Below are 17077 nucleotides of genomic sequence, written 5' to 3' on the forward strand. Positions count from 1 at the left end.
TTGCTCGAGATCAAAAACTCCTCATCATCAACCTTAAGGACTTCTTCAGCCATTACCTATTCCAAAACAACCATGGTCTTCTATTTCTATGGATTTCATCACGGATCTTCCAATCTCATATTCTTATGACTCTATATTCGTGATAGTAGATTTTTTTACCAAGATGGCACATTTTGTACCATGTATAAAAACTATCATAGGTGAAGAAACAACTAAGCTCTTTCTTGACAATATCTATCGCTATCATCGATTATTCAAGGATATTATATCAAATAGGAGAACTCAATTTGTATCAAGATTTTGGTGGACTCTTTTCAAGATTCTAAAAGTGGATATAAAACTATCTTCATCATTCTATCTTCAAACTGATGGACAAACAGAGCGTATTAATCAAGTTTTAGAGTAATATTTAAGATGTATCATTAACTACCAACAAGATGATTGGACAACTCTTTTGCCATTGGCAGAGTTTGCTTACAATAACACAATACATTCTTCTACAAAACAAACATCTTTCTTTGCCAATTATGGTTATCATCCATGACTTGATACTTTTGACTTTTCAAAAGTTGATAATCCTGCTGCGAAAGAATTGGCAATTCATTTGTCAAAGCTATATACAACGATGAAGGCGCAATTAAAAGAAACTGAAGAACAACTAAAGGTCAATGTGAATGTCTATCGAAAGGAACAACCACCATTCCACATCGGTGATAAGATATGGTTACTTCGTCGCAATATCAAGACCTTGTCAAAGGCTTGTGACCTTGTCAAGACTATCGAAGGCTCGGACCATTTTTTATTTCTGTACAAATCAATCCAATTGCATATCGTTTACATCTACGAAAGTCAATAAAAATCCACCCAATATTTCATGTGTCTCTTCTTGAACCATACAAGATAGTGGACATACGAAGAAGAAGACAAGCTCCACCTCCTCCTATAAAAGTGGACAATAATAAAGAGTTTGAAGTGGAAGAAGTCTTAGATTCAAGGCAACGCCAAAATAAATTGGAATATCTTGTCCATTGGTGTGGATATGATATTAATAAATGCACATGGGAGCCAATAAAGAATCTTGCAAATGTAGCAAAGGTGGTGGAGGCTTTTTATCGACGACATCCATCAAAAACAAGATGAAAACCTTCTTTATAAAAGAAACAACATCTAGGCAAGATAACATTCTACTTCCAATCCTTATTTGTAGCTTCTTTGTAGTTGTGACGCTTAGGAGATGGAGAACCAACAATCAACCGATTTGACTCAAGAGCCTTCGTTTGCTGACTTGTCGGATGAGACATTACAATTATCACAACCTTCAAGATGATCCAATCGAGATGAAGAACTTCAAGAACGACATGTTCTTCATTGAATAGATCGCAAAATATAACACGTTTGGTATCACGAACTTGGAAGGGACTCCTGATGTTTGGTGATTTTACTAGAGGTAGGAACAACTCCTGATGGTGTTCCAAATGTGTTATTCGAAGGAAGTTATAAAGGCCTCAACAATGATCAAATAATTGGGTAGTCTTCCCACCTTGGTATGTGACACTATCGATGGTTGAGAGGCGCTATCAATCATCTTCGAAGAGAACAAAGATCAGAGCATGTAGCGAATACAATTTGTCGCATCATAGATTTCTTCAACATATGATTACCGCTGCTCATGGAACTCATCCCTAGAAGGGGGAGTAATATCACAGACATATGCATGTAAGCCAGTAATTTCATGTATAAATAGATAGAAGTAAGTAAAAGTAGATAAAAGTAAGTTAATTCTATAGTATTTGGTATGATAGCTTCTTAGAAGCTTCATAGACATTGCTTTGACTTTATAGGTGTCTTTAATTGACTTTTTGGGATTAGAAACGTGGTCAACAAGTTGACCATGTACCACACATGTTATTAGCTTGAACACCTAGCTAACTATGTGGCCCACACGTAGAAAAACTTGCCTTATAAGTCAAGGCATGTATCCTACAAAGTCAACACATATTAGAAGTCCTATAGAACGTCGCCACGTAGCCCCTAGTAAGATAGTATATATAGAGACAAGAGTGAAGCCTTCTTCACTCTTGTGAACTTCTTTCTTGCTTCTAGTCTAGTTTCAAGGGTCTCTAGTTTTTTTGGCTTTTGGCAAAAGCCATTCCAGTTTCTTTCTTAATATACATATCAAGTTATTTCTATCTTGTCATCTTTCTTTGAGAGAAGTCTCACTTGTTTATTTATCTTTATCATATTCTTGTCCTTGTCATCTTGAGAATTTGACAAGAGTGTTAACTTATTGTTCTTGATTTGTTTTAGAAGTGAATTAATTATTTTACTTCTACTGTTGTATATTGAAGGTTGTAGACTACCTACTTTTACATTAATTTTGAATTTTTAAAATACTTTTTTTTAAAATAAATAAACTACCTTTCTTTGTAAAAAAAAATCATATTGTATTGGAAGTTGTAAATTATCTTCTTTTAATTTGACTTGGAAATTTATTTGAGTTGTCTAAGGAAGAAAAAATTATAAATATTATTCATGGCAAAAATAAAAATAGATTTATAATTATCACAAATCTTCATAAGCTTATCAATATTCTTAGAGTTGAAATCTCACGTATTTTTTATATGAACCATGGAGGTATTATTTCTATGCCTATGGAAGAAGTCAACAATAAAGTTTATATTCTATATCAAGAAATTGTGCAATTGAGAAAATCAAGTAGATTAAATTTATAATTGAATGCCAAAAGCCTTGTTTCTACAAGTATGAGGAAGACAAAGATTAATATGCCAAAGAAGTTTGATAAAACAAGATCAAAGTTTCAAAGATTTCTACAAAAAATGAAGTTCTTTCTAAGGTTGCATTCTTCTTAATACCCTGATGGATTTACTCAATTTGGATTCATATCTATACTTCTATTTAGGAGTGTGAGCTAAAATAAACCTCTACTAATTGGAAGTTTATTCTAATTCACAAAAAATAACTAACTATTTAATTCTTAGAAATTTTAACCCTTGTTCAATTGAAATTTTATCACACTTAAAACTCTTTCAAACATTCAAGTAGTCAAGCACCCTCTTTAAAAATTTATTCTAGTTCACAATAAATAAATTCATAAATTGTAAGTAATTTTTAATTCTCAATTATATCACTCATTAATCTTCTTAAAACCATCTAAGTCATTAAACAAAACCTCTATCATTAACTTACGTACACTACAGTAATTTATTCATAACATGCATGCCAAAATATTCTTTATTTTTATTTTTAATTTCATTTTTTTTTGTTTTATTTTATTTTATTTTATAATTAAAATTCATCCATTAACCAAAATTCATCCAAATATAAGTTATCATTTATAAATGACTTCTCATCTACAAATAAATTATCATCCAAGCTTAATACTCATCTTTGATTAATAAATTCATCCAATATTCAATTGTTCATCTATTAACCTAATTCAACCATAATCGCTTGTCTCTTCAGCCCTAATTCATCCTACCATGGTTCATCCAATGATCATTCATCTATATAGTCTATTCACCTTGGAACTCTTACTTGTAGGAGTGTCGATGAAGCCTGTCACAATTACTGCCCCCTGCTATTGTCTCCAACACAGCACTGGCTCCTTTTGGATTTGACCCACAAAGAGAGCTTCAACAACGAGTTCCGACTGCTCCAGTTCAAAACCCACCCACCAATCTGCTCTTCAGTTTGTTGGTAATGATGTCAATCTCCACCGCCTTGCACTCCGGTGGTAGACAAAAGCAAATAGCACGGTTGCAGCCTTTTGCTCGGTACCGCTACAAGGGCCGATACTATATGCTAAATTCCATTCATCTAATTATTAATTCCTACTTGTAACGTCAATTACACCAATCCGCTGTGTTGTATCCGCTGATTACGACACAACAGTACTGTGGACTACCCGCCGATCTATTGATTACTTTCTCTATTAATTAGAGTAAGAATCATCAGCAGAGTGCCGCCATAACCAATGGTCGTTGACAATCCCCTCGCCAATGCCAAAGTAAAGTACAATAATCAAAGGAAGAGCCTAGAATGGCACAAGAGCTTTGCTGCAGTTCTACCATAGCGCCAACAATATGGCATCAATCCTCCCCTAGCAACTGCCGCATTAGCCTTCAGACCGCCACTCAAGAAGAACCGGAACAAGGAATTTACAATGGTGCTCTTGTCAATCGACATTGCCGACAACACCAATACTGATAGGATTGGGCATCAACTCGGTGACGCTGCACCACAATGTCACCCATGCAGCCCTCCAATCACCGCCAACAAATCACAAATTGGAGCCCTCAATTCCCGTTGCACTCTTGACCACAACATCCTCTTTCGCCATCAAAATGCATACAACCAGAATACAACAAGGGAAAGAACAGAAAGCACCTGCACTGCTTTTGCCACACCTATATAGAAAGATCAAACTGTCCTCCAGCAACACAACTCCTTCAATGCTAGACTCAGCCGCACTACTTGGCGACTTGGTGCTCTTTCAATGTGAAAACTCTAACAACCAAAGACCACAGGGAGAACAACCAACGAAGAACCCAGTCGCCGCTGAGTAAGAGGATGCAGTAATCAAAATTTTGGGGGTCTTTACCATGCTAAGTACACCACCAATGGCATAGGAACAAAAAGATCGAGTCTAGTGCCTCGCCTCCAGTATTGCTCCATTGAGCAGCAATCTTGCCAAAGCCCACCCCAATGGAGCTTCTCCGCACGTAGAAGGGAAGAAAACACGGGAGTGCAGCTCCACAAATTTGGAGCTCTGATAACCGGAAAAACAAAAAAACATGAAAGAGAGAGCTAGACTACTGCACCGCAGCGCATAACAAAACGGACAGAAAATTGGGCTGCTGCACCACAGTGTAGACAAAATCAAAGAAAAAAATCAGACTCCTCCATGCTCTAGCAGCATCGCATTGCACAAGCAACCGTTGCTCAGCCACTTAAAATCGCTACTAGTAGTAAACCATTCTAACCGCAGCACGCTTCAACTACTTGAACAATCTCGCAGTTGGATGTTCAGAAGAACACACCAAAACAAAAAAACACATAACCTTCAATTTCTAGCACTACGCTGATCACAGAACAAAAATAGAGGATGCTGCACCGCAGCACCTCTAGGGTATGAAGAAGAACAATCGTGACACACACAAGAATGAGTGAGACGCACCGAAATTCTCGGAGCTCTCTCATCGAAAAACAAAACAATTTAAAAAAAAAAAAAAAAAAAAAAAAAAACACAAGAGAGAGAAAGAAGAAAGATGGCGGCAGGAGACAAGAACTACCCCATATCCCATCGGATTCCTCCAAGGAATCCGACCGGCATCCATCCAGCCGGAAAGATTATATTTTTTCTTTATCTTGTTTTCTTTTTTGATGTTTTCTTTTCTGCTTCCCTCTTTCTTCCTCTTCTTCTTTTTTCCTTCTCTTCTTCTCTATTCTTCTTCTCTCCTTTTCTTCCATATTATTTCTTTTTCTACTCTTTTGATTTTTTCTTTCTAAATTATATATATATATATATATATATATATGTTAAAAATTACTAATAAAATAATTCTTTTCTTTTCTTTTGACTTGATTTGAATCAATTATTCTTTCTTAGCCTTCTATCTTAATTAAGAATCACAACAATCCACACTATTCCTATTGGACCATCATCTAGTATTAGCTAATTTTTTAAAAAAAGTATATTTATCTTAAAAATTGGCTTAATAAATTCTATCTTAGGTCAAATAGATTTATTATTGATAATACTAAGAATAGAATCATTAGAGCAATTTATTACACAAGCTATTGCATGCAATAACTGATTCTTTGAAAAATACTAAAAATAAAGATTTAATTGTAATTACAAAATAAAGAGCATAGTTATCAAAGAAGACAATGTCTTGAAAAACGATTTTTTTTAATTATAATAGGAACCATGTAATCAAAATCTTGCATAATACCTAATAAAAGTCTTATTCTTTCTTCAAATCCTTCACCTTGATTTACAATAGAAGTTTTTTTAAGACAAAAAAATCACAAAGTTTTTGCCTTCTTAGATTCAAAAGTCTCAACTTTTTTTTTATAGATAAATCATTTGTTAAAAATAAGAAATATCTTTAATCAAGAAAAATAACCTCATGCACGTAGAAGTCATAAATGGTCATTTTTTGTCCTTTAGAGATGATATGCATGAAATAATTCTTTTAGATGTAGCAACTAAAGATTATAATAGCTTAGTATGAGTCACAAAATTAACTCATTATTAAGTTTTAGTACAAAAAGTGAACTTATGGTCTTTAAATCATTAGTTTAGAGAATTAATATAGGAATTTTGACATAAATAAGAACTTATAGAATGTCAATAGCCAAAATGGATCTCTTATAGAATTTCTTTAAGAAAGAACTCCAAAATAGATAGTTTTTCTTCAACTTAGCTAATATAAATCTTTGATTTTATAGTAGTATTTTTTATTATCATTAAAATATTTAAATTAGATTAGAAATAGAATTCTTGATACAAAATATCTAATAAAAAATTATAATAATAAAACATATATATATATATATTAATAATTTAATTAATTAAAATAGAATAGATTAAATAAAAAAATAATTAAAATAGAAAAAAAAATCAAAGTAATAAGAAGTTGCTTGTGAATGGTAGTAGCTTCTTGCTCAATAAAGATTTGGGCTGCCTAGGATTTCTCTTATTGTTATTGTGTTTTTTTTTTTTTTGTTTGTTTTTTTTTGTTTTTTTGTGTGAAGAGAGAGCTTTAACGTAGGCAGAGCTGTGGACATCATTTTTTCTACGAGGATATGTGTGGTTGTAAGAAAAAGCCATATTTTATTTTATTTTTTCTATTATTATTTTTTTATTATCCAAAAGTTGGGTACAATGGGCACAATGGGACCTTCATTCTAATTATTGTGGTGACAACAACATTATTATTGAAGTCTAGAGTGACAATAATCTATTAGGAGCAAAGCTAGGATTTGAAATTAGCAGTTCTCTTTGCATTTCTAATCCATTGTTCGTAGACAAGGACGAAATGATACTGACTTCAAAGGTGGCAATATTACGGTTGCAAGTTGCTAGCAATTTTAGAGTGGTTTCATTGTATTGTGGTCAAAAGCTTCAACATCAAGAAACTTGGCGACGGTATTTATTTTTCTTTCTATTTGATTTGGGCAATATATGCAGCGGATTGTTGTTGATTTCCTCTTAAATCCATTGTTATCAGGCTATGATTTGCAATTGAGAAATTTCAATCCAATGGTGGTAATTGTTGTTTGCATTACATTATTGAGAATTATAGTGTCATGTAGTCAAGGTCAATTTATTCACTTAATATCATTAGTCAATGGCTATAAGTGTTGTATAGAGATTGCTTTGCATACCATTTTGGAGAGTTTTTTCTTTAATCTATCTTAGAGGTCTTAGTACCACTTAGGCAAAACATTAATGTTGAAGTATTCCGCGCACAATGTGGTTGGTCATGAATCCCTAGTGCAATGGCAGAGCAAATTACCAAAGATGACAATGACTTAATTATTTAGTCTAGTTAATTGTGCAAAGGTGCTAGAGTAGTATCAACAGACCTCGCAAGTCTTGGTGGTGATTGACTTGATTTAAGTTATATATATATATATATATATATAAATATATATATATATATATTTATATATTGATGGTTTTTAATTGTTGTAGGAGCATTGATAGAACTAATGCAGTATACTACAAGTATCTTTTTTAAGCCCTTGTCAATGTGTTGGTGAATAAGCATGGATATGCTAACTGCAATCTTCTACATTGTTGGTTTAAAGAAGTGGCAACAAAAGTCAAGAAGATTTTTGAATTAAATATTGAAGGTTAAAGAATGTTTTGAATTTAAACAACTGTGAATCATTGTCGATGAGGCATATTGTGCATGTGTAATATATCTAGCTTTAGCAAGTAAAGTGCAAATTAGAACATAGAGAAGAAATTTAGCTATCTTCATCTATAGTAAGCTATTAAGTGAAGTAGTAGACATCAACATTTAATAGTGATATCACAATCTATGTTGAATTCATAATAGAATTTTGAAATTGATGTTGGTTTTTTGTAGCAAACTTAGACAATTTGAATTAGATTGGTGGTAAGATTTATATAAGTAGGTAGAGTGTAATATGGAAATTATATTGTATTATTGTTACTTATGACAAATTGCATACAGATATATGAATATGAGGCAAAATTTGAATACTACAATAATGAAAAAAGCTACATGATAGAAAGCATGTTGATTCGGTATTGAGCTTGAATTACTGAAGATTGATCAACATAGCAATGGGATAGATCTTTATAATGATTCAAGTCATGAAGAATAACAATATTTTTTATGAGTGGATTAATTAAGCAGCGTGTGGCGGATCTAGATTTGACTCATACAAGTTTTAGATCCAATGAAATTCAACCATTAACAAAAATAAAATAATAATAATAATAATAATAATAATAATAAGTAAATAAATCAATGAAAAAAATCTTAAGATATTAAATTATTTTTTAATAATTTGCTATTATAAATGTGAAATAGTCATAGAAGTTTTTCTTAATTATTTAGATGAATTAAAAAGAGTAAATAATGAATTGATTAAAATTTAAATAATAGCTATAACTTCTAAATTTTACACAATTAATTTACTTATGAACTAGAATAAACTTCAAACTAGTAGAGGTTTATTTTAGTTCACATTTAATAATACTTAATGTCATTAGATCTCTTTCTAATCTAATTATTGTAGGATTATCATGGCTCAAAAGGTATAATCTTTAAATAGATTAGATTTCTTATAATCTTGATTTTTTTATAATTTAGTCCAAGATTTTATTAATTCAATAGAAATCTATAAATCCAATACTTTCAAACTCTTACTTATAAATGTAAATGCTTTTATATAGCTATAAAAGAAAGATTATCTTTTGTTATATATACCACATCTATTTTCAATGGATTTTTTTTTAAGTGGAATTTCAAACCAATACCAAGATTATTAAGATATTTTTGAAAAAAATATAAATCTTCTTTTAAAGCATTGTCCCTATGATTGTTCCATCAATTTTCAAGAAAGAACTCAATTACCATTTAAATCAATCTATAACTTATCACAAAACAAGTTAACCACATTCAATGAATACATAGATGAGAACTTAGTGTCAACTAAAATAAACCTCCACCAATTAGAAATTTATTTTAGTTCACAGTAAGTGAATTGATTAAGTAATTTTTAGAAGTTATAGTTATTATTAAATCGTAATCAATGCACTCTTTACTCTTCTTTAATAATCCAAATAATGAATCCAAAACTCTATTATCAACTTACACTTACAATTAATAAGTTACTTGAATATTCTATGCAATTAAAACTCCTTATTAATATGATTTTCAGTTTTACTTTATTTTATTTTATTTTATTTATTATCTTATTTTAATTCCTATTTAATTAAGATTCATCCTTGAATAATATTTCATCTGCTAACTTCATCCATGGTTAAAAATTCATTCTTAATTGAACTTCATCAACATCCATTTATTCAAATCCTAATTTATTTTAACCCTAACTTGTTCAAACTCTACCCTATTCAAATCCTAACCTTACTTCATCCCAATTTAACATAGCTTGTTCTAATTCTTGAAATTCAACCAAATCAAAATCTAAATGTTCATCCGGTCGGAAGCTCACCCTAGAAGTTGATGCCAACTCCAAGAAGGTTTCAGTCCGAACAGCCACAACACGACCAGGAAAATATAGGCTGCAACAGCGAGGCTACAAGCTGCTGTCCGCCAAGTAGTACGTCTTCTTCAACTGTCCGATGGCCTTTCTTCCTTTCGCATCAATCTCAACACCCCTTCCTAAGATCATTACCGCAGCGAGCCACTAGCCGTTTTATATCAACGACAGTTCGGTTGAGGATTCTATTGATTCCACCTTCACTCGACTCCCACCGTTGCCACCTTCCTTCTTTATTAACCTATTCCGGCCAATCGACTCGCAAAAAAATCACATCTTAGGACTCCTCGCTGGATTATTTTTCCACTCGATATCCTCGCCCTTTATGCAGGTTTTGAGCCAATTTCAACCAATCTTTGTTGGAATCAGCACCACGTGGTTGTGTCGAATAAAGTTTAAACTCTTCAGCAGTTTTACTCCACTCAATTGGTACGTTGATTCTGCCACATTCCAAGCACCGACTACGTGCTGCAAAGGAAAACCTTCAGGTCCACTGATCACCAGAGTGCACGCAAGCGCAAAATGTCCAGAGCATCTGAATGTGGCGTGCAATCACGAGGCCCCACTTTGTCAACAACACAACCGACGCTGGAGTCGTCCGCGTTCTCGCCGATCACACCAACACTGCTGATCACATTGCCGCTAACGCCTACTTTGAATAAAACAAGATAAAAACCGCCACTTGAGAGCATTGTGCAGCCGATGCACCAGTGCAGACACAACAAACAAAAAAAAAAAAAAAAAAAAAAAAACAGAAACATAAGACTCTGCGTCCACTTTCCTAAAACTCGGAGCTCTACACATACTCGGAACCAAAAAGGGCCTTCGACGCCATCGCCAATCCCTGCACGTAGAGCGCTATCGTCGTCGATGCTTTGCTGATCACAGGAAGAATGACTTCTTCCATTCGAGTGCCGCACATCCGTGTGCAGATTGAACACGAAAGAAAACCAACAAGGTGCTGCACCACAGTACCCTAGCAGGAAAAAAAACGGAGCCGCCGAGCCTCCGTCGCACACACTCACGTCTCAGCCGCTCAATTCGACCACCACAACGCCAAACCGCTCCAGCCACAGTACCCACAGGAGCAATGATACAATGCAGCAACTTCACGGAACAACGTAGAAAAAAATTCAAGGGAAAACCAACGCCTCCTACCACCAATTTCGGAGCTCTACCTGAATGAGGGCGACCCGGACCCCTATCGGTGAAGAGGCTGCAGGGGTTTGGAGGCAACCTCTCACCCTTCCCATCAAGTTCTTCTTCCTTTTTTTCTTTTTCATTTCTTCTCCTTTTCTTTTTCTTTTCTTTTCTTTCCTCCTCTTCTCTTTCATATTTTTTCTTTTTTCTACTTTTTTGATTTTATCCTTCTAATTTATTATATATATTAAGAAATAATATTTTTAATCAATCATTCTTTCTTAACTTCCTATCTTAATAGAGAATCTACAACAATCCAAGTTATTTCTATTAGACTATCATTTAGTCTTAGTTAACTTAGAAAAAGAGTCTATTCATATTAGAAATTTATCTTAATAAATTCTATCCTAAGCTACATATATGCTATTAGTAATCTATTTTTTAATTTTTTTTCTAAAATTTCTACTACTAACTTACTACATTTGTGATTTTAAGCACAATAAGTATATTTTTTGTACTAAACATATAAGTGAGTTGATTTAGCTACTAACACTTAGTTAAGAACTTCATATGCCATTCTAAATCTCTAGTCAAGGCTCCTATCTTGTTTATGAAGAAAAAAGATAAATCTTTGTAAATGTATATAAACTATCAATGATTCAACAAGATCACCATCAAAAATAAATATCTTCTATCTTGGATTTTGGAACTTCTTGATCAATTCAATCAACCAAAGATCTATACAAAAATAGATCTATAAGGAGTATACAACCTAATATGTATCAAAAAAATAAATGAATGGAAATTTACATTTTAAACTAAGTATAAATATTTTAAATATTATGTCATGTCTTTTGGAGTCACAAATGTATTAGTTTCTTTTCAACATCTAATAAATAATGTCTTTCATGAGTTTCTTTATGAATTTATTTTTTATTATTTAGATGACATTTTAATCTATCCTAAGAATACAAAAGAACATAAACTTTATATTTTTCATACATTACAAAAAATTGAGAGATGTAAGATTATACTTCAAATTAAAAAAATATATATTTTAAACTACTCAAGTTGACTTTGTAAGATATTTTATTTTAAATAATGGCCTAATGATGGATCTTAAAAAGGTCCAAACTATCATAGATTAGAAGATTCCAAAAACAATTAAATATGTACAATATTTTTTAAAATATTCCAATTATTATCAGATCTACATCTAAAAATTCTCAAATTGTGGCTTTTCTTATACGTTTGATTTGTAAAGACAAGCTTGAGTGGAGTAAAGAAGTCAAAACATCTTTTGAAGCGTTAAAGATAATATTCATTTTTGTATCAATCTTATATTGTATTGATTTTTTTAAGATTTTTTTTTTTTATGAAAATAGATAATTTAAACTTTGCTATTGATGTAATGTTATCACAAATGAAAGCAGATAACAAGCTTCACATAATAGCTTTCTATTCCAAGATTTTTTTTGCAATCAAGATCAATGACAAGATCTACAACAAAGAGCTTCTTGCAATTATGGATTCATTTCAAGAATGATGTCATTATGTAGAAGGGGCTTCTAATCTAGTCATCAGGTATACAGATGATAAGAACTTCAAGTATTTCATATTAACTTATGTTTTGAATCATCACCAAGTACATTAAAGCATGACTTTATCAAGATTTGATTTTAAGATTCCTTATTGACTCAAAAACAACAAGATTTGTAAGATGACCATTCTAAATATTCTTAACTTATATCCAAAGAAAAAAATACAGCTTTTGATCAACAAAGAATAATTATCTTAAAGTCAAAGTAATTTCATCTTTGAATAATAAAATCAATATTGATTGTTGATTTAGCCTTTTTCAAACAAATTCAATTGAATATGTCTTTTGATCTTTTTATTCATAATATTAAGAGTAATTCTTCTGAATTTATTAAAGCAATAAATACAAAAAAGATGCATAAATCTGTAAAATTTATATTAAAAGAAAAGTGACAAAATAAAAAATAAAAAAATCATCATAAGAAAAAATAACAAAATAGATTAAAATATAAAAATACAAAATCTAATTATATTAAGAGAAATGTCATGCAGGACTAGATGCTTCAAAAGGCCCTAGCTAATGCTATTTATACTTTATTCTACCACCTTGGACTTTCTAAAATGTTCTTAGATGATAGACCCTACTTAGATAACTACCTTAAGCCTTTTTTAGAAGATTCTATCATAAGCCCCACCTAGATCATTATCCTAAATTCTTTTTAGAATATTCTATGAAATATTCTATTAAATTCACTAATCTAATCCCAATTCTAAAAACTTCTATTATGTATTACTATGTACAAATATCTTATCTATATCTTATTACAATTGATCTCCCTCCACTAATGCGGAACATCCTCATTTCATTTCCAATGGTATCTCCAAATTATTTCTTAACAATGAATGAGATTTTGTGTAGGTTCTCACATTGCACTATGGATGGGATAACCTTTCCAAAGAACTTTGTACTGAAATTATGGACGTCCACTACCACGACAAACATAGCGATGCTCCAAAATGCTCTCTACTTCATTTTCTTGTTGGTCATCAACTACAATTGGTGGTGGTGGTAGTTGGTGTTGATCTGAAAAGTACTTTGGCTTAATATAAAATTCCTTCAATTGCAATACATAGAAGACTCGATGGACCCGAATATGTGGTAGAAACTTGAGGTAGTATGTGACATTAGAAATCACTAAAAAAATATGAAAAGGTCTAAGCCACCAAGGTATTACTTTATAGATTTCAATTAATGTAGCAGGTGGCAAGTTGGCATTAGAGAATAATACCTGATCTCCCTTCTAAAAGTTCTTATATTGCTAGTGGTTATCTGTATATTGCTTCTATCAATTCTGTGTGATAAAAAAGCTATGCCGTACCTCTTGTAAAGACGTTATAAGTTGTATAAATTCCTCTGTTGTTAAATTGTTGATATTGATGGGATGATAGAGAGTTGTTGGCATAATCAGATGCTAACCAGTGTTAAAGAAAAATGATGAATGACATACTTGCTTCAATACTATCATTATAAGTAAATTCCAATGATATAAAGTATTCATCCCAATCATTATGATGAACCACCACAAATACCTGGAGCATATCTTTTAAGGTCCAATTTGCATGTTCTATTTGTCCATCTATTTGAAGATAGAAGACTGTAGATATGGCAAGTTGTGTGTCTAGTAAATTGAACAAGACTTGCCAAAAATTTCTCGTGAAGCATGGATCTCGATCTAAAATGATGACATGAGATAATCCATGGTGACAAAAGATAGTATCAAAGAATACTTGTGCAAGTATTGGAGCATCAATATCCAAGTGCATCGCATCCAAGTGAAGTTGCTTCAAGAATCGATCCATAAAGATGGCAACTACAATGTGATTATAAGGAGTTTGCAGCAAACACATAATGAGATCCATAGTCACCTGCTCCCAATATTTTGTAGATAGCAAAATTGGCTACAATACTCTAAAAGATGCTATGTTGCATGCTTTATTACATTGACATGACTTATAGGAGCATACAAAAGCTTGAACATTACAATCTAAACTCATCCAAAATCATGTCTTTGAGACTCATTTCAGAGTCTTCTCTCACCTTAGATGTCTAGATATTAGGATGTCATGTCTCTCTTAAAATATGTATGTCCAGAGTATAGCATTATTGGGTATATAAATCCACTTCTTAAAATAGAACAAGCCATCACTAAGACTATAATCTTGATATTGTATATTGCCAACCTTCAGTTAATTGGTAAACCATCTTGAAATAAGCATCTCAATGCGTAGCTTCTTTCCATTCTATCTCTTTGATTAGATTTGAAAGGACACCACTAATGGTAGCGACTTCTATCTTATCTCCTGATTTGTCCTTCAAGTTTGATCCTTGGTGTGATAGCAAGAGTTTGCTTTGGATAGATACAAGGTCCTTCTTTGCATTCAAGTTGGGTCCAATATGCACAAAACCTTCTTAAATTCTCCTTTGAGTATTTACAAAACTATGTTTATAATAAACCAATAAATTTGAAGCTTAAAAATTCATAATCCAAGATATAGCTATTCAAATAAGCATAAAATTTAGAAATATAGAAATTACACTTTTGAACATAATTAAACAAATTTTCAGCTACAAATTTCTTACTGATCATTTGATATCACCAAATCCTTAGAAAGTACTTTTGAAAGTCAAAACCAAACTAGAAACTTAAAAATTCATATCCCGAGATCCAGTCCTTCAATAAAGCTCAAAATTTGGAAGTGCAAAATTTAAAACTTTGATCATCATTACACAAATTTTTAGTTGCAAATTTATTATTGATTGTCTAATATCACCAAAATTGTAGCATGTACCTTTGAAAGTCAAAACACTAGACACTTGAGAACAAATTTTATTATTTCTCCCAAGTCAAAGTTTCAATTGACATGAGATTTTAGACATAGGTTATTTATATCATAAGTGATATGTACACAAAAAATAAGTTTCAAATTCGTCTTGAGGCTCAAGTTCTAGCTTAAAACCAAAATCCTCTATTTCTCTAATTTCTTCAATATCCTAGTTTTAGTTTGCTAATTTTAACCAACCATATCTTACTCATTCTAGATTCAATTCTATCAATCTTTGAATATAAAATATTTAACTTAAATATTTTTAATCCAATTCTCCAATTTCTTGCTAGTATCTTAAAACTCTTAATATTCATGGAAAAGTGACAGTAGATATCAAATTAGTAGCCTAAGTTTAAATAAACATAATTATTTCATCTAAGCTCTAATTCATGCATTTTTTCCACCTAAATTCATGCCAAGAAGCTCTTCTTTCTAGATACTTCTTTTCAACTTGCAAAAAAATCCTTCTTCCTTGCTTCCGAACTCGCGAGAGAAGTTGCAGCCAAGGTCTTCAAAGTCTAAGTCAAAAACTAATAGTTTAAAGTTAAACAAATATCAAATCTAATCCTCCAAGTTAGCACTATTAATAGTAGACAACTAATGCTATCCAAACTCCCATTTATCTTTAATAAAAATCTAAATAAAATCCCAAAGTCAAAGTTCTTCTTATATCTATAAATATAACTCTGAATCTATTAAAATCAAAGATTAGAAAGAAAGTAAAAAGAATAAAAGAAAGTTTCAAGGCTAAACCAAAGATAAAGTTAAGATTAAAGATAAAATAAAATTTAGCCAAAATTTCAAGAAAGAAAAAAGAAGAAAGTAGGAAATTTTTTCTAAACTATAAAAAAACTAAATTGGTAAGAAAAAAAAAAGAACTTAATAAAAGTTCAAAGAAAAATAAGTCAATGAAGGTTTCCATACAAGAATATATTTACATCATGACAATGCTATTATGTGTGACTACAAAAACTCACCTTGGACTAGATGATGACTATCGATACACTACCAAAAAACAATCTAACACTCGCTCTGATACCAATGAAATAGGACCATTCTATCTCAAGTATTCAACTCCTTCTAATCCACAATAATATAAAACCTCATTACAAGGTAGGACAAACTAGACCAAAATAAAGTTAAATAGAACTGAACAAAATTAAACACAGAAGACTAAACTTAGCAACTAAAACTAGAACGTAATAGAATAAAATAAGAAGTTATGAAATCCAATTCTATTAAGACAAGGATTCAAATCTATAGCTTATCACATGCCTCAAAAGGCCCTAGCCAGTCCTATTTATATTTTGTTCTACTACCTTGCACTTTCTAAAATATTTATAGATGATGGATTCCACTTAGATAATTGTTTTAAGTTTTTTTTAGAAGGTTCAATGGTAGACTCCACCTAGATAATTATCTTAAATTCTTTCTAGAATGTTCTATAGTGGATTCTATCTAGTCCACTAATCTAACTTCAATTCTATAAACTTCTATGGTTCTAACTATCTATCACTATGTACAAATATCTTATCTGTATCTTATTACAGCACCACATAGTTAACTTGTTCTACAAGCTATCAATACATGTGACACATAGTTAGCTTCTTGATCAAGTTTCTAACCTATCAATTAATCACAAATATATATAAAGTCAAAATAGCAACTAGAAAGCTTTTCGGAAGCTTCTTTAGAAGGTATTATGAAATTAATCTATTTTTAC

Source organism: Physcomitrium patens, chromosome 7, assembly GCF_059467195.1.
Source record: "Physcomitrium patens ecotype Gransden chromosome 7, ASM5946719v1, whole genome shotgun sequence".
Classification (NCBI taxonomy): domain Eukaryota; kingdom Viridiplantae; phylum Streptophyta; class Bryopsida; order Funariales; family Funariaceae; genus Physcomitrium; species Physcomitrium patens.